Source organism: Kryptolebias marmoratus, linkage group LG5 (assembly GCF_001649575.2).
Source record: "Kryptolebias marmoratus isolate JLee-2015 linkage group LG5, ASM164957v2, whole genome shotgun sequence".
Classification (NCBI taxonomy): Eukaryota; Metazoa; Chordata; class Actinopteri; order Cyprinodontiformes; family Rivulidae; genus Kryptolebias; species Kryptolebias marmoratus.
Genome location: NC_051434.1, coordinates 11,147,288 through 11,166,811, shown reverse-complemented (window position 1 = coordinate 11,166,811; position 19,524 = coordinate 11,147,288). Strand labels below are relative to the sequence as shown.

General features: G+C 39.2%; 1 protein-coding gene across 10 annotated transcripts in view; it reads left to right on the top strand.

Annotated features, from left to right (window-relative positions):
* Nucleotides 1-19,524, top strand: part of LOC108241456 (potassium voltage-gated channel subfamily KQT member 4) — a 50,861-nt gene that overhangs the window by 5,961 nt on the left and 25,376 nt on the right. The window contains exon 1 of one of the 10 annotated variants that reach the window (XM_037975702.1): nt 7,807-7,840. The exons of 8 other annotated variants lie outside the window; for them this stretch is intronic. The gene's annotated coding sequence lies outside the window, so the exon portion shown is untranslated. Of the gene's footprint in view, nt 1-7,806; nt 7,841-11,514; nt 11,718-19,524 lie in introns of those variants that run through there. One more of the 10 variants, XM_037975701.1, reaches the window with a different exon arrangement.

The window sequence follows — 19,524 nt, the reverse complement described above, 5'->3', positions numbered from 1 at the left end:
TTTAATCATAACACATGGTGAATGTGAAAAACAAAAATAAACTGAAGGTAATGCAGAACTTAAAAAAAAAAGAAAAGGATTGCGCATTTTCATGTAACATTGCGTTTCATCAAAATTCACCCACTGGTTCATGAGATATTTTGCTAACAGACATACAAACAAAGACTCACACATGCATGCATTGGCCAAAACATTATTACCTACAAATAAACCCTTTAAACATAATGGTGTCCGACAGACCAAGCACAACATTATCTTCTCGATGAAAGCCCTTGGACTTAAATCCCCACCACCTCCTCAGCTCTTTATTGCACGTGAACTTTGTGAATGTTGTTCTATCAGCAAAGATAAAGTAACATGACACTGACTTAATCAAAATATACCTCAATAAAAGAGCAACACGAAACTAAATATAGCCTTGTCGCACTTTGACCGACTTTTCTGTGAAACCTTTTTTCTCACGATTATTGCCCGTCACAGTTGCCAAGTCCATTTTGGGCTTCTGTTTTTGTAAATTAACGTAAAATGTGAGTTTTTTTTTTAATGTATTAACCCCTATTTAGGCTTACACCTGTCTGTCATGTCTCTGTCCACTGGATGAAAACACTTAGTTTGTCTAGCTTTAACAACCGTCTACACTCTTCCTCTGATTGGCTAGTACTCGTTGCCTTTGTTGTTTGGGTTGATTAGTTACTTTGGTCTAACAGGAAAAACAAAAATACTGCGCTCCTTCCTCTCTTACTCTCCCCCGTAAACAAAGTAACACCGCCAAACTAAAGTCATTTGCTGGCCCGATGGGTGAACGAACCAGGGTTGCCAGATCTAAAAAAGAAAAAGTAAAATAAAGGATCTGAGATGAAACGCTAAATGAACTGATATGTAGACGGTAAATTGCCTCTCTGTGCTTCATTTTGAGGCTCCAGGGGTGGGGGGGGGGTTGGTTCTTTCTGCTGTAGACGTGATTTCTTGTTTCGCTCAAGAGATGTGGGAACCCTGTCGGCCAGTTGTTACACATTTTGCCCTCCTCTGACTCTAACAATGCTAAAAATCTGCCACATCTTTAAAGGTGTCTCTCCTACATTAAGCACGTTTGGATCTAATGATGCCACTTGGTGCTTGTAAGTTTATCTTTACATTTAAATTTGTATATTTTGTGAAATGGTAGCTGTCCAGTGGCTATTGGGACATCACAAAGGTACAATATTTAATTGTATTATATCGTTTTGTAATATGTTAAAATCTTTAATGATGTGTTGATGCCAAAGAAAAAAAACTAATTTTCAGTTGAAACATAAGAACAGCTCCTTCTCAAATTTCTAAAGGAAGCTTTTTCCATCTCCGGGATAATTACTTTGACTTTTTAAGACACAAGTGTCACGGCTCACAGTTTAATACTCATACTGACAGTTTGTGCAGAGAGGTATTAAGGCTGATGTCAATTTGTCACTTCTTTTCCGTTAAAAGCGCTGTTCCTCTCTGACATTAAGGGAAAAACAAACAGATTTAGCATTAATTCTTTGTTGCCTGAATATTTCTGCTGCTGTAGTTTTTTTTTTTTCTGAACTCTGTTTCAGCCAGCTAATCGACTTTTCTCCGGGATCATGGAAGCAGTCTAGTCTGCTTTTCTACATTTTTGACCACGCGACATAAAATCCACTAATTCCCCACCCCGCCCCTCTGGTTTCCTCCCAAAAAACTACTGACACATTTAGTCTTTAACTTTTTTTTATTTTTTTCATTATTAATGGTTTGAGTACTGCCAGAAAAGAGCTTTTTGTTTTGTTGTATGCTTTTTTTTTTTAGTCAGCACACAAATGTGTTTTATTGATGACTAAGTAGAGAGAGAGAAAAAACTAATAGAGTGGAGCAGAAAGTGGCACCATAAAAGTGTGTGAGGAGAAAGCTACTCTGCACTTTGTGTGGGTTTTCTAACCTGCTCATGATAGCACATTGGCTTTTTGTTCTTCCTGCTTCAGTTTTTTAATCTGTTCACCTCAGCACCTTCTGTAAATTCTACTTCATTAGTATTGTTATATGGTCTAAATGCCTTTTTCCTTCACTCTCTCCCTTCCCGTTACTCCTAAGTTGGAATATCATCTCTTATTTACTGTAGTGCCCCGTCTAATTGACCCCCCCCCCCATCCCTCATGGCCTCACTGTCTCTTCCCATTTTTCATCCTATTTATTGTTGATTTGTCAACTTTTGCCCTGAAAGGTTTTCGTGAATGCACAATGTTATGTGTAGAACAATTGCTGCACAACATTTCAGATGCACAATAGTGAGGAGGAGTAGTTAGTTGATTGTTTTAAAAAGTTTTAAAAAGATTATAAAATTTCCACCTCTTTTAGCTTTTGGAATGTTATGTTTTACATTTTTTCTTTTGGGGCTTAGGGATCAAATAAATGTGTTTTTTCTTATTGTAGTAATCCTGAAGAACAACTTATATTGAGGTGCTGAATATAGACCAGATCAACCAGATATTAAACTATGATTGGTGGTGGGGTTCAGTGTTTCTGGGTAGATGCACTACTTTTATTCTCAAAGACTAAAGACTCTGATATCATCTGACAAACTGTAAGTAAAACAAGGTGACGGATCTCTCTGTTCTGCACATATCATCCTAGATACAGTTTGTCAAGGACAAAGTTGATAATGAAATGTTTTTATTAAAGCACCCTTTGTCTGCATCAGCTATAACATGGCAAAGTCATGAGTGGCACATTTGAACAGAGCCAAAGACTCAGAGACAAGAAACTGAATTCAAACCAAAAGCTTTAATGATTAAAACAAAAAAGGTTGTCAGAGCAGTAAAAACACTTGAAAAGACACTTAAAAGCACTAAAAGGACAGGATTATTTAAACACGGGTGATTAATGAGTTGAAACAGCTGAGTTTAATTAGCAGATGTGGGGCAGGTGTGAGTGATACTGACCAAACAAAGGCAGAAGAACACGAGTAAAAATAATAATGACAAGGAAAAAACAGGGCTAAATTATGAATACGATTACAAATGGAACGAACTTAAAACTGTAAAACAAACAAATACTTCAAGAGCCTGACCATTACAAGAGGAAATTCAGCTCATATGGCGAACATATGTGGCACAAGAAGATTACAAACAGGGAACACCTGTAGTGATGACAAGAAGAGACAGCTGAGCGCGTGAGGCAGGATCTGAGAGTGGAAACCAAACACCAAACATCGGGGAAACAGAAAAGTGACACACGAGGAACTACAAAATGATCACAAAGGAGTTAAATCTAGAGATGTACCACAAAAAGATGTGGACGGGGAGTCCGCGGGGCCGGCTCTGGAGGCAGATCAGTCACGAATGGCGGCCGAATCGACCGCACAGCTGACCGGGGTGGCAGCTGGGATCATTGCGGGGGAACGGCGGGGAGGAGAGCCCAAACTGGGAATCTAAAAGCCAGATTTTAAATCAAGGTATTGCATGTTTGACAAGTTTTTCTTAATTTAGGTTTTTGCGTAAGAGCATCCCACGTCTACCTGTTTTCAGAATTTCTGACTCTGAACAAAAAAGACATGCACAAACATTAAACTTTTACTAAAAGTCATTTAACTTTCAACCGTAAAGCTCTACTAGCTGCTGTAGCTTGATAGATGAAATTAAAAAAAATAAAGAAAAAGAAATGTTACAGGTGGCTATGGAGTTCGGCTTCCAATCTTGGGTTTCCTGAGGAAACTTGTACTAAATCTGTAAATCTGTGCCTGGTTTTGGACTTTCTCCTGCATCAAGTATTAGGAAAACCAAAGCTTCCGTTGTGCGGTTCTGTTAAATGAAGAATGAAGAGAAGCCGAATGTAGACGAGCATAAGAAGCAGAGAGATCTTGATTTTAGGAGGTAATGATGGATTATTAGGATCTTCATCTGATACTTCATTGATCCTTGTAAGTTCTGCTTCGGCTTGTCGCCCATTAACAGCCATTGCTGGCAGAGATAAAATGTCTTGCTCAAGGACACATTAAACAGTGACCCGTATATAAAAGGTTATATATTGAGATCAGAGGATACATCAGGAAGGCACCGGGAGTCTGTCTAAAATTATTTAAAAATGTACAAATGCCTCTGTGGAGGCAAGTTTGAAATGGCGTCCATAGCGGGATCGTCCTTCAAAGCACCAAAGGCCCTGATGGGGGAGGAGAACAGGAGTGCGTTGGAGAGAGCAGAGAGTTGAGGTTAGCTGCTGTATTAATTTCTCCTTTCGAGGCAAAATGTGTCTTCCCCGGGGAGAGGACTGTCTGTCCCGTGATGGCCAACCGGGAGTCAGGTTTCCCCCCCTTGATATCCCGGCCTCACTTTTGTGGTCACTTTCACCCAGGAACGGGACAAGCGCACGCACACGCCCTTATCATCAGGGGAGGGGGGACGCTAACTACTGTCATTTGTTAAATTGACAGCCTAGAAGATGCAAAAATGCTGAAGGTGAAATTGATACGCACGCACACGGCAGAGGCCCTGAGCCAAAGTGTTATTCTCCTGCAGATAGGGGATCGGTCAGGGTGTTGACGTCCCCTAATCTGCTGTAATCTGTGTTTATGAAGCGTTATTGTCGTTAAAGAGGGCCAGGAATCTTGTGGCATTTGGCCAAGAGGGTCTAAGGGAAATGCCTAGAGATTATTTTGATTTGTTGACCCTTTATACATTTCCTTTAGCAGCCGGGAAAGCCATGAACACGAACTCTCCCAGCGTGTGTCTACTGTGTATCTTTGGGTTTCATTTTCCTATTTCTGCAATATGCATCGGTAATTTGTAAGAGCTGGTGAGTTAGCTCAGATATTATAAAATCCTGACAAATTATTATGACTCTTTATTGGAAACAAAATGCTTTTAGTGAGGGATTTAACTGTTTTTTGTGTGATTTCTTTTTTTTCCCCCTCTGTCTGTTGGAGGCTATGTTTAAACTATAAATCATCCTTGTTTAGCTTCTGCACATGTTTGTCTTTACAATGATGCTGGAAATTATATAGCTGTGATAACGCATCTCAGTCTGGCTCCATTCGTAGATTTCTGTGAGGTTGCGTCTCTTCCCTGTTGCTGCTCCTGGGGTCTCAAATTGCCCTGAACCATCGAAACTCTGCAACCCAGCAGTGACTGTAAGTAAAACAGGGCGACTGATGACAAAACACTGCCAGTAAAATCTGGCTCTAGTTTGACTGGAACCGTATCACGAGCCTCGTCAAACCTGCATGCGTGGCATCACCTTCTGTAAATGTTGCACCGTTGTTGTGTCATTAAAAACCCTTCTTTTTAAACGGTGTTTGCATACAAAGACTTGGCACCGTCTGGTGTTTGGGGCCTGCTGCACAGTAACAGTCTCACCTGAATGTGGTTTGGATGTTTTGCCCCAGCAACAGAAGGCATTTGTGACCAGACTGGATGAAGTTTTCAGGTTGCACGTGGCTGCGGGAGCCAGACAGTTGAGACTGCTTAGGAAGCAGCGTCTGTGTGTGGCCAGCAGCTGTGGAGATCATAAAGCATATAAATCAATAGTTTTAGCCATTACCTCTCAGCAGACAGCTTACGGCTTACTCTAATTGGTGACTGCTTGAGCACACAGATCATCCACTGATGCTAAATTATGTGGACACTAGTTTTGTACAGTAGCTAACTGCTGACAGTAATTTTTACATATTACTTTATACATTATGTTACATTACGCTCATTTAGCAGATGCTTTTTGATCCCAAACCACTTACAAGATGTGCAAAAAGCAATATAGATTCAGTCTTCTTATGAATTTTTAAAGCAATGACATTGAAAGAAAGGAGAGAAAAAGCTGCTTATTAACACACACCTATGTCCATCTACCATTATTTAACATAAAGCTATGCAGATTAAATCAATATAAATGCCATTAGGGTTTCAAAATGAGAAAATCACGCTGTCTTCATACAGAAAGATCCCTGCAAACTGAAAGGGTCAAGCCCAGGACAGAGGTGCACTGCTGGATGTTTAAGCTGAAATTAAATTGCTGGACGTTGTTATAAATGTATATTTATGACATAAACCTGAAATATGCACCAGTCAGCGACAGCATTAAAACCCCTGACAGGTAATAAATCACACTTCCCAGAAGTCTTTACTTGACTTTATTTTTTGCTCTTATTTGAAAGAACTAATTGTTTCCTGTCACTCCACATAAACATGTCAGTCTCAGTCTGAAGGTCTACTTGTTGTTCACCGACTGAAATGAGAGGCAGAGCCTTCAGTTCTCAGGATCTGCTCCCATCCATCCATCCATCCATCCATCCATCCATCCATCCATCCATCCATCCATCCATCCATCCATCCATCCATCCATCCATCCATCCATCAATAATAAAAATGCACTGACTGTAATTAGATTTAAATCTGGATTTGTTTTGGTGATATAACTATAAATTGAATTGAGATGAATTAATTAGTATTTAATAAGATCACATTTTTGATGGCCCCATCTGTATGATACCTTTTCTTTGTGCGCATTCAATCTTTTAGTTTCGTTTTGGACTTTTAGTTCCTATTACTAAACTAATATTGTGTTCGTCTTTAAGGTTAAAAATTCCATCTTGTTTTTAACTTTATTTATATGCCTGTTTGCTTCTGTCTTGGTTTTGTTCAGTCAGGCAGCTTAGGTTTCACTTCTGCATGAAAGAGCTTTTTTAAGATAAGAGGGTAAAAATGTTTTTTTGCACTTTTAAACTGATGACAATATATTTATGTAGTTGAAAGATGAATGTAATTCAGAAACCTAATTGGGACATTAATAATTTACTGAAGTACAACCCCAGTCATTTTCTGCCCATCAGCCAGTGTCTCTTTAGCTGTTGGTATTAATTTTTCTCTCAGTCCAGATTTAGGTGGACAAGAAGGAAAAAAGGCTGTAACTTTATCCATTGGCCTCATGAGTACAGTTGTCAGGATGAGGATGCTGCATGACTGTGCAGGCTTGTCTGCGTGTATGCATGACTGTAGAAACACACACACACACATCTTTCATTTTCAGTGTATCTTTCTCAAGAGCTACTTTGGCGTTTTTGTTTGGGGCTAACCCCGTTTTCTCCTTTTCTTGTCCCGTCTTTCTGTCTCGTGTTTCTCTCTGTCCCAGTGTCTTCCTCCGTTTGTCACTGCCTGGCCGCACCAGCATGCACGACCCATCTTAAGTGTTGTTAAGATCATTTTAATTTATAACGGCAGCCACTGTAAACATTTGAGGAAGCAGCGCCATGGAGATGGAGCTCAAACAAAATCACAGTGTAGAACAGTATTTAAAAGGTCTGCCTCGCACGCAGAACGCACTTCGCAGTGGGCGGACGTGCGCGTGTCGTTACCGATGTGGCTGAGTGTGCACGATGTCAGGAAATGCCTTGATTGGCGTGTGCACATTTACAAAAATGTGTGTGCATTCATGCATGTTTATTCATGGAGATTGTGTGTGTGTAAATGCCTGGGCAGGAGAATTGCGGCCAGTGCATAAACAATAATCAAATGCTAACGAGGAAACCGTAATTACGTGGGCTGCCTGTCAGTCTTGTGATTGTTTTTGTCCTGCAGAACATCTCCTCCTGCTCTAAACTGTCTCTTTTTGCTGCTCCTTTCTTGGTTTTAGTATCATTTCTGCTCTGCCTGTGTTTCTCTATTTCTGTGTTCATAATCTGCTTCTGCACATCACACTCTTATCGGCTAAATGTTGATTCAGCGTTCGCACTGTGGTTTTCCTGTTTCGGATTTCTCTGTACGTCCTTTATAATTCAGCCACTTCTGCATGCCTTGTGCAAATGTAGTTATTCACATCTCAAAATGTGCAGCTCGTCCAGGAGATGAGTGCTACGATAGAGGTTTCTGCAACTTTAATACTTTTCAAAATCTTTAACTTTATTTGCAGATATTTTCACCACTAAAATGCTTTGACGTCTTTTCAGTTCACTCAAAAATATTGTCTTTGAAATCTGCATCAGCATATTTTGTGTATTTTTTTGTTTACTTATGCTACTTTTAGTTTTAGCAAATGTGAATGAATTATTTAATGAAGTACTTGATTGTCTGGATTGTTGAATTATTTTGCTTGAGGTCATTTTTTTTATCGCTGCGCCCCGAACAGTAAATTATGGGTTTTCGATTTTAATGTTATATTTTGTTTAGCTAGCATTTTGCTACTTTTAGCTAACCTTTTGTTAACTTTGGCTTCTAGCTATTAGCTTGTAGCTATTTAGCTACTTTTATCTAATGTTTTGCTCATTTTAACTTCTAGTTAGCTGTTGTTGTTTTTAGCTTTCAGCTAACACTGCTGCTTTCAGACAGTTTTTTGCTGCTTTTAGCCACATTTTACTACTGTTGGCTTTTAGCTAGTGTTGTTTGATAGTTTCAGCTTCTGTAGCAAATTTCAGCAAAGTCAATCAGAACTCAGTATTCACACAGCTTTTTTGTTCTTGAAAAAAATGCTGTTTCTCTAGTTTTTCTTTGTTTTCTGCAGCTCCACAGGCCTCACGTGGGCTAATTCAGTCCCTTTTTTACAACACAGATTTAATATAATATATGGTTATTGAAGAAAAAAAAAAGGGTTCTGTTGCTGTCAAAACATGTTTTCCTGTGGAAAGCACAGAAATGTGCGACTGTGAAGCATAAAATACAAACATAAACATAAACCTGCCAAATCAAACTGTCCTTGCTTTCGTATGTTGTGATTTCATGCAGACGTCCTGCTTGACTCTGAGTTTTCTTCACTGCCTTTACGAAATAAAACAGCTGCTACACACACACATACTGTACATAAATACACACTGTAAATCTGCTCCTACATGCCAGCAGCCATGTCCACCCTCTGTGTGTGTGCGGACCCTCAGGTCTTCTCTTGGCCCTGAGATTAAAGCGGTGTCAGCGAGTGTGTGATGAGACCTCACAGACGATTCCTTGCTCTTTTCCATTCTGGCCCTCCTTGTCTCACTGTCTCTCGTCTGTCCAATCCATTATTCAGCCACCTCTTTCTGTCTCTTCTCCACTATTTTTTCCTCATTATCTCTCACTTAGACTGATACTAACTCCTTGTGGTCATTGCTACTTCTTTTCTTCACCCTACACCCCCTCCTATTGCTCTCTGAATATATATTACTGTGCTATATCTGCTCTCTTCTTGGAACTCTTTCTCAATCAATCTTCTCACCCCCCCCCCCCATCTGCCAGACTCTGTAATGTCCAAGCAGTGTCCCAGGGTGAACATTACTTTAACAAGCATTCACTTTCGTTGGCTTTGTTTGGTCCATTAAGGCTTGTAAGTTAAAATGCACATGTTGGAGATTACTTATGCAATTAAAGTCCAAACGTTCTTTGACCAAATGCAAATCGCCTGATGCCTTCCTTGCCAGAGTTTCAAACTAAGATCGTCTTGTGCTGAGAAAGGAGGGAATTCCTGGTATGTGTTGAAGATGACTCTAAGCTACTACCACACCAAAATTTAGCTCAATATTTGAAAAATTACCAGAGTTATTGCCATTTTTCTGTTGGCTAAGGTTGATTAGCTTTGGCGACTACTTGAATTGGGTTACCACAAAACGTTAATGAGCTGTAGACGTGCATCCAGTGAGTACTTTCTGAGAGTTTCAATAAAATGAGATATTTTGCTAACAGATGGACAGAGTTGACCATAAAAGTTAATGCCAACGTTTTAACTGGAAATATTGTGCAATGTGTAGCACTTGGAGTATGTGTTGGGGATGATTCTCATCTACTACCACACCAAGTTTTAGCTTAATTTCTGTAAAACTCACTAAGTTATAGACATTGTTGTGTTTCTTAGGGGTCAGTTAGTCGTGGCGACCATCTTGAATGGGGTTGGCTCCAAAAGTTGATGAGTTAAAATCCATCAAGAGACATTTTGCAAACATTACAGTCAATTAAACACACACAAACACTGTCAAAAACATTATTGCCCTCCGAAATAATTTCAAATAGTCCAAAATGGTGACATAAAACGATAAATAAATATTATGCCTTGCCTTAATACAGGCCCCCTCTTAACATCTACCAGGTGCAGGAACACTTTTTTTCTTTAACAGCCCGTTTCTGAAAACACAACCACGGCGCAGGAAGGACAGAAACCTCAAACTGAAATATTCGTGCCTGTTGTTATGAAAGTAAAAGAAAATGTTCTTGTGCGCAGCTAAAATAAAAATAATTTCCCTCTGGGAGAGGTTTGCCTTTCGGGATTACATCCGCAAAGACTTTTGGATGTCAGGTTATGCAGAGCCAGCAACTTGTATTGGATGAGAAGCCCACTCTTAAGGCTATTTTACTAGTAGATTTATAGGTTTGAGCCCAATATTGAACCGAGTGTTTATATTGTATAGTTCTATTTTGACTTCATTGATTTACTTTTATTTTCAAAAGTTATTCCTGGTTTAGTCTAAAATAAAGTTAATTTGACGCCTTGCACTAAATCAGTGTTTTGGAAACGTTAAAATGTAAAAATCTGATCCTAAACAATTCGGGTTAGAACAAACCCCTTTAAAACAGATTTCTTAGACACGTATCTTCCTTGTAAAACAGATTAATCTGAAGACAAAAAAAGGGAGCGAACAGAGGCAGGAGGAAGATCTCTGACATGAACAGTTGGAGAGGTAGTCTGAAATTCAGTTAGGACATGAATTATTCAGAAGGGAGTTATCTTCCTGCTCTCAGCTGCCCTTCCTCTCCGTGGCCTATCACCTAATTGGTTGTAATGAGTTAAAGAGAGGAACATGTGTGACTAAGTGGTCCGCTCTGATCCTGGATCTGTTTCAGCTGCAGTAAAGAGATGAAGGAAGAGAGCGAAAAAAGTTAGTTTGAGAACGAGAAAGGACAAAAATAAACCATTTGGACAAAAATGCTGGTGCAGTAAATATAATTTCTGTATAATCCTGATGTTTTTTTCGGTAAAAAATTGCGACACTAATATCTGTAAAAAGCTGTTGTTGAGTTTCCCGACTTGTCAACATGAAGTTGGGCCCGAGGGAGAAAGGTTGACAAGTGCTCTCCATCCTGTTTCATGTTTTTGTTAGTCCTTAGGGGGATGTACTGTATGTCTGAGGGAGAATAAATAAACTCCAAGTGGATTTTTATGAGCCAAATTTTAGACAAACGGATGGCCTGTTTTTCACTATAAAAACACATCCTGTGCTACACTCATTTGTTCATTAAGAGTTTGAAATTCAACCGCTTTGTAATAGTTTAGAAAATAAGACTTAATCAGCCAGTTTAGGCTTTCAGATTATTTTATAAATCTCATCTTTAGAGATTTTTGGGCAGAAAAGGCATTTTGTTTGAAGATAGAATAGTACACGATGAGCAGTGCCTCTTATCCTACAAAACAAAAACATCCAACACCAGCTGTGCTCTTTTACCCATTTTCCTGCATGAAGAGCGAAAAACAAAAATAAACAATTTTTAACATCCAGTCTTGCTCAATATGCCTGTGGCTTGAGGTCCGACTGAGAAAGCGGTTGTGGCAAATGGGGAAAGTGGCTGCAAACATGCGGTGCGTTATTGTAAAAGGTCTTTGCTGGTGGGTAATGAAAGCCTTTTTAATGTGGCTCTGGAAGGTGTCGTAAAGTTCCACGTGGAGACACCGACAGGCAGGGACAGACAGGGAAGCATTTAATCTGACAATGAGTGATCGCAGTCCCGAGACTGGAATGAGAAGCTCAGCAACGTGAGCGGAGTTCCTGGAACAGCAGAGATCAGGTTCGTAAAACTTACTTTTGCTTTCACTGCAGAGTTTTTTGCACCTGTAGCCACTTCCTGTTTATCTGAAACCCAGTGAAGGAGCCCCATTGTGCTCTATAGGTAACGGTTCAGATCTTTCGACGTGAGGTTTTGTAAGTTAAACAATTAATGCTTCCTTTGTTTTTGTAAAACCCAATGTAAACGATTTAGGTGGGATTTTTTAATTTAAATTTTAACTTTGAAAAACATATTAGTTCAGTAGGAAAGACAATTTGTATCCAATCATTTAAAGTAAATGTATTAAAAAAATAAAAAAAAAGCATATTTTAACTTACAGCTGGAAGGTATCAACAAAAATCAACGCCTGGAAAATAAAACAAAGGAAAAAAAAAAAAAATTTTTTTTTGTCAGGAATATGTCCCATTTGCTTACGGGGGCCTGAATTTTTTCAAATTTAAAAAGCCAGCCACTGTGGCTTCAGCTTCCTGCTTCCAGTCCTGTTTCTAGTTATAATAAATGTCAGTGGTTGGAGCTCGTCAGGTCTTCGTGACATGCAGCTGGTCCAGAACGCTGCATGTCGTCTTTAAACACAAATGAGAACGCGTGAGTGTACTTCCGCTGTGCTTGCGTTCCTCCATTAGCTTTCTGTTCATTTTAGGAATGAATTTAAAGTTTTATTGTTGACATACAGTATGAAGCAGTTATTTTGCAGGCTTTTTCTGCATCTGTCTGACCCCCTGCAGTCCTGCGTGCTCTCCAGACCTCTTAGGTCTAACTCGTTTATTTTTAGCTGCTCCGAGGTCCAGACTGGTTCACAGAGGTGGTCCAGTCTGTGCAGTTGTAGCTCCTAAACCGTGGAACCAGCTGCCTCTAGCATCATCTCATCTCTGATCACAACATTAGCTGGTCAATGCAGTCCTATCTACTACAGGTAAAATGTTGATTGTTTATTGCTTTTCTATAAAACCCCACTTCAAACGATCTGAATTATCCTTTTAGGTTCAAAGCTAACATGAAGTTGCTTCTGAATAAATGAATAAAATGGACACGTATAGGTCAGGTTTGTATTAGCAGGAGGTTTTAATTTACACTGTTACTTCTTTCTTTTTAGATAATTCTAGCAATAGGTGATCTCTGACATATGTTTGTTGCATTTCTTTTTTCTCTGTCTCCTAATTTCCTGTAGAAAACATTTGTTTAGTTGTTAAATATGTACTGAAATTTGATTAATAACCTAAAGATTCAGCTTTTGAAAGAATGAAAGAATCTGCAGGCATGACACCGAGAGTGTGTTTTATAGCCATGGTGTTGTAAAATATTTTGTACATACACTGTGGGTTCTGTGTAAACTCTGTCATCTTCTCCTTGGGATCTGCTGACCACTGAGGTTGTGGGCGACCTCTGCTTACTTTCTCACACCCCTTGCCATCAACTTGTGGTCCAATCCCATTACCCCGAGTTCAAATGTTACACTACACCACTTTCTTTGTTTTGTTTCCCAAACCGTACGAGCCGTCCCCGACCCCACGTAATACATCACCTGAGATCCCTGCTGCCATCGCAACAAGGTTAGACCTGTCACAGAGTAATGACGATGGGCTTGAAATTCAGTCATAGCCTTGGCCTACAAAGGGGGAGTAATCAAAGTGTAGGATGTACATGTGTTTGGGTCATGTGGGGGGTTCATTTCCAAAAAACCTGTGAGAAGTTACACGACTGTTCCCTGACTTGTACTGGAACATGATCTGGGTGTTGTTTTGAAGTTCTCGAAGGCGATAAACATTGAAAATATTGAGAGATCGCCCTATTTTCTGTTAGGGATCTACGTAAACACCCGTTCCTCCCCAACCTTCAGCATGACTGGTCCACGCTATGTGAAGGTCAGCATTATCCAAACACACGGGTACGTGAAGTATCTCTTCAAACTGTTTGTAGGCTTTGGACTCATTTAGCTCCAAGTAACTGTATCGCTGCCGTTTGCTGCCATGAAAAGTGAGCTATAACGTAATTGTCTTTGTTTGTTCGTTTGTCTGATGTTGGAAAAATATGTCATAAACCACTGAACAGATCTGAATGAAACTGTCAGAAAGTCATCATTAGATTGTCCTCAACAACTAACCTTTGGAGCTGATTAAAGATGGCTGCCGCAGCTAACACAAACATGGCTCTAACTCAGTCAGTCTTGCAGATATTGAACACAAGTTTAGTGTTAGTATCTGAGAGTCATCCCAATCACTTTGAGTGCTAACAGATCATGCAAGGTCTTTGTTTACAACTATGGGATGCAAAATGGCAGACAATATCGGTTCCTTCAAGGTGTGGTAGTTTTAAATATTCTATTGACGGCAAAGAGCTGATCTGCATCGAGCATCTGTGTGTGTGTGTGTGAACTGCTGCTCACGCCTCTTTATAAGCTCAATCAGAGTCTTTATGATGGTCGCCATTTTAGGCTTAGTGGGCAACTAATCCACTCTTTCATTTCCCCAACCTTTTCCCTATAAGTCACATAAATAATTCTAATTTATTTGAAGAATTTCACACTGAATTGCCATAATGTGATAAAATACGCACCTATCTGATTTCCTCGCTCATTAAAGCACTTCCAGTTACCAAGAAATTACAAATAATCCAGCTCCTGTTAGATAAACACACACACACACACACACACACACACACACACACACACACGCTTGTAAATTTCTGCAGTCCTCATGAAACCATTCTCACATCACAAATTTATCCTCCCTTTGTGGTTACATCTTAATTTCACTCCATTTGCTGTTTAAATACGTGACCACACTCCATATAGTTCCTCAGTTTCCAGTCAACCGTGCTGCGTATTTGCACAGAATCATGCTTTTTGAGGCACAAGAAACCACCAGCCTTAAGTGCACGGCCCTTTATCTTTAAAGTTACTATGTGACTTTAAAATACATTTAATGAACTCTATATGTGTAAGCATAACGGTTAAAAAAAATCAATTAAAACTCACATAATGGCTGGTATTTGAATTTAATGTATCTGCAGTGGTATAAAACAGGAGTCTGAGTGCATTGCTTATAGTCAGGATGCTGCTTAGTTTTGATTCATGAATCCGTTTGTGTTCTGCATCATCGTTTGATTAAGAGCCAGATGTAAAATGCAAAGTATAGAGACGACACATAACAGCAGTTTGAGACCAGCTTGTTTTGCAGTGTTTTTGTCTGGATTCTGCTCTGTAAAATCCAACAGGTTCTAACTCAAAATATGAGTAAAAATTCATAGTTTAATTGAAAAACAGAATTTGTTCAGCTAACAGGACTAACATTACATTAACACGCTTTTTGTATAACTGTTTATGTTACTTTGGTTGATTTACATTTGATAATTGAGTGAATTTGTACAATTGCAAGTTGTGTGAACTTTTAGTTTCACCTAAATTGATTTGGATTCCTTAACTGGTTGAACTCTGTTTTAGCTGAATTATAGCCCACTGCCAAGATGTGTTTGTCTGAAGTTTGTCTGTCTGTTAGCTAAATATCTCCTGAACCACTGGATGGATTTTAATCTCTCAGAAAATAATTATTGCCTGTATATCTGCAACTCATTAACGTTTGGAATTTATGATGTCGGCTGCAGCTTCTCGACACAAAAGTGGTTTTAACTTTACAGATATTGAGCAAACTTTGGTGTGGTAGTAGCTAACAGACACCCCTAACGCGTGATCCGAGCACTAACAGATTTTTTGTGCGAGGCGGTGGGTCAGATGCTCATTCCCTTAAGGAATGCTAGTTTTAATAAAAGTGTTACTTGAATGAAACCTGTTGAAATAGGCTTTGTCTTAATACAAATAAATGAGTAACTCATCTTCCAGGTCCTCCAGAAATCCTCTAAAGAAATCCTTCATAAAAAAACCTGTTTTATGTCTTAAATCCAGTGGGAAAAAGGCATAAATAGTGGTCTTAGCTTTCGATGATACAAGAAACAGACAAAACCCAGTTTTACAGTTTAGATGTTCATTGTTGTGGGAATGATTGTTGTTCCTTTGTCCAGCAAATGATACAGAAATGAATACTTTACTAACCCTTGCTGTGTGGAGCTGAGCCTCAGCTGATAAGAACCTCTGTCTGTAGTTTGCCTCACCCATCAGCTTTTTAGATACTTTAGAAAAGATTTATCGCATTCCTGTGCAACTGATTCATTTAACAGAAACATTTTAACACGTTACAGCAGTCAAGGCCACATTTTCCACTTCAAGAAACAAAAACCTTGTCCTCTGTTTTTGTCAGACTCTAAAATGATCTATTTTTTAGATTTTTTTTACCCCCTTGTCCAGCTGCCCTTTAAAATCTAAAGAAATACTATCGATAACTCAAAAAACTCCACCTTCATGTTACAAAGTGATGCTTGAGTATTTGTTGATGGCAGATACGTGTAAGGCTGCTGAGATCAGGTGTGACATTAGTCTGTCTGGCAGTGTTTGAAATTAGTGGACAGGTTTAGCACGTTTGAGTGTGAAAAGCATGTGTATGCTAATTTGATCGATCAGATTAACTCAAGTTTGGTTCAGAGGAAAGTTTATGACCAGCTGATATCCAACCTGCTGTAGCTTGAATATGTGGGGTTTAATATTGATTATATAAATGAGCAAACTGAAATTTATGAACATTTCTCCAAACCGAGGTCATTCAAACAGCTATCTACAGCAGGTAAGATGGTATTGTTTAAAGCATTTTCACACAACCCCTTTCTCAAAAGATGTGAACTATCCCTTTAAAGAAACAATTTGTGCAGAGGAGTGCTGCTCATGATGCAAACTGCACAATGTAGTTCCTCTCCTGACCTCAGGATGTAAATAATTGATCTGATAACATTATATTTCGAAGGTCATGGCCTTCGGAAGAAAAGAAACATGTTTCTTTTTTTTTTTGCACTATCTTTCATGTTCGAACACACACACACACTTCTCCTTCCCGGGTGCATGCTCCTGTGCTACAGTCTGAATTGCTCAGTCAGCTTTTTTTCTTTCTGAAAATGCACATTTCATCTCATTTGTTTGTGTGTGTGTGTGCGTGTGTGTTTTGTTCCTTCCTTAAAAAGTTTGCTGTCCCAGAAAGAGGCGGAGGGGATAACAAAGACTCCTGCAGCCTGGTCTGTTCGGCGCTCTGCTGCACTCGTACTCTACCTGCGCACGGTTTGTGTGCAGTCACTATTTAAAGAGGCTGAAATGCTATTAATATCTTTCTACCGTTTCCACCTTTTGCTGCGTTTTCCCTTCTCCTCCCCTGCTGACGACAGTCATCCTCCTCTTTCTCACTCACTGCTCCCTCACCTTTTTTTCCCCTTTATTCTGTTGTTCCTCTCGTTTCCTAACACGGCCGCTGTTAGGAACGGACAGCAGGGTATAAAACTATATGCAAAGTGCTAAATTTCAACTGTGACATTTCTGTCGGACTCAGCTGCTTTAAATATAAATTATATCCTAATAGAGGGTTCAGTTGCTTTTTTTTTTGTGTTCGTCTGTATGTTTTTTGTCCTTGCAGACTCTATCTGCAAAGTGCATGGCTTTCATTCTAACACAAATCTATCTCACCTTTTATTGTTTCCCTGCATCTTCCTGCTCCGTCTTCCTCTGTGTCCTCTCCCCTCCCTCCCACCTCCTCTGTTGTGCGTAACTGATAGCTGTTTTACCGCGGTGATTGAATCAAAGCTACATTTTCCCACAATTCAGCAGGTCCACATTTCTCTACTATACTTGCTGGCCCGGATGGGACAGTACTAACACACACAAATACAGTGTGATGTTGCAGCACACAGTGTCATATATGTTTATTAGCGCGGCGTGTCGTCAGTATCCTCACGGGCCAGGCAGAGTAATATGAGAACTCAATTTTCGCTTGTATACGGTTACAGGAAAACAGCAGTAAAAGCACCTTGCCTCACGTCCATTAAAAGCAATCTGGTTGCCATGTTGGGTGCTGGACGTTTGTCTGTTGTCTGCTCCTCCTGCTCCATGGCCCTCAGGAGTTTTACAGCTCTGCAGGAACTTTAAACATTTGTACAGAGGTTCCGTAACAGAAACAGGGATCAGTTTCAACGGGGTGAAATTTTGCAGAAAATATACAGAAGGGGTTCTTTCTTTCTTCGACTGCGCTTGCATTTTTTATGATTCTCCACGGTGTCCATGAGACAAATTACTTTTGGCTGGATTTTGCAGGAAGTCAGATGTTGTCTCTATGAAGCAGAGCGTGCCTTATTTGGTTTAATTTAAAAAAATCTAAAGTTCAGAGGCAGTTACTAATACAGAAAGCCTCACTGTAAACCTCCTGAGTCACTTAGTTCTATAAATTATTTCACCCCTGACGTTATGACAATCTTCAATATTCACAATGCTGCAAATGGCAAATCTTCACTCGTTCACATGCTGTTTTTATTTTGTTTTTTAATTATGTAAAGCACCTTGAAATGCCTTGCTGCTGAAATGTGCTATACAAATAAAATTTGATTGATTGATTGGTTCATTTATAAAGTAATTTATGACTTCTTGTCCTGTTTTACCCCTCTCTGTATTGTGTCCACTTTCATAATAAAACAATCATTTAAAGGTCTGTTCTCATCATAAAATTCATGATCTTGTACAAATAATACATTTTAAGGAAGAAAATCTGAAGAAAAAAGCCATCGCAGGAATTAACACTGAATTTAGGTACAAACAGCCAAACGATCAATAAAAGCCACTGAAAAAAGGTTTTATCTTTTTATTTAAGTGAACGACCTCAGTTTGAACTGTTGGTGGAGTTCATTTTTCTCTAACATGAATTAAAATAGCAAAAGAAGAGAACATATTTCAATGCTAATTGATTTAATAGTGTTGTTAAATCTTCAGTGGTGGAAAAAATGAGGAAAATAGTGATAAAAAACAACATACTGTTAGTTTCACGACGCTTTAATACAGAATGATAGAAACTAATCTCACAATTAGACAAAGGTTGTGCGTTATGCTCAGATTATTTCACGCGGGGATTATATAATGATTGTTAAAGGTCTAAAACTTTGCTGAATATGTTGAGATAAGTAGGTGGTGTTTATCTTTATATTTTACACCGTCTCGGCCATGAAATCAGTCTTTATTCTTGAGTCTACTCTCGTTATTTGAAACAACAAAGCTTTGTGCAAAATGTTTTGTAGACTCTCTTGATATCGTCATAGTTTGTTGAGGTTGGCGTCAAGGCCATGTAGGCTTCGCTCTGATGTGCCGTGAGACCATTCCTGCTGATCCGGTGGAACGGAAGCTTTGGTCTTAATTGACATTTCCCTGAAAGGGAGGGATTGATGGTGGAAGGTGGTCCATGGGGTGGATAGAAAGCATTCCCTCAGCAGAAATATGACTCCCTCTCCACATGCATCACACGTGGACTAAATGTCCCATTTGTTATTTTTTTGCATGAATTTATTTATTTATTTACAGTATTTGCTTGCATATAGCAGATTTGATGTATAACGCCTGGGGTTTGTTACAAAAGCGGACACGATGCTGCACAAAAACCTCAAATTGATCAACTGCTAGAGTCTGAGGCGTCAATCATTCATTGTTTAGGTGGATGTTCCCATGTCATTTAGGTAAATGTGGTGACATCTTGTGGCACAATTTGAAAATTGCAACAAAATGAACCAAATTTTAAAAGCAAAGGAATTAGAATTGGCTATTTTGCATTTTTTAATGTTATTCACCAATGCTAAATATTATACTGTCACTGTTAGACCGAATATGAGCCACTGAGTGGTTCCAAGATGGTTTTGATCAGTGTTTGGCGTTTGGCGAACACTCAGGGCGCAGGATTTGTCA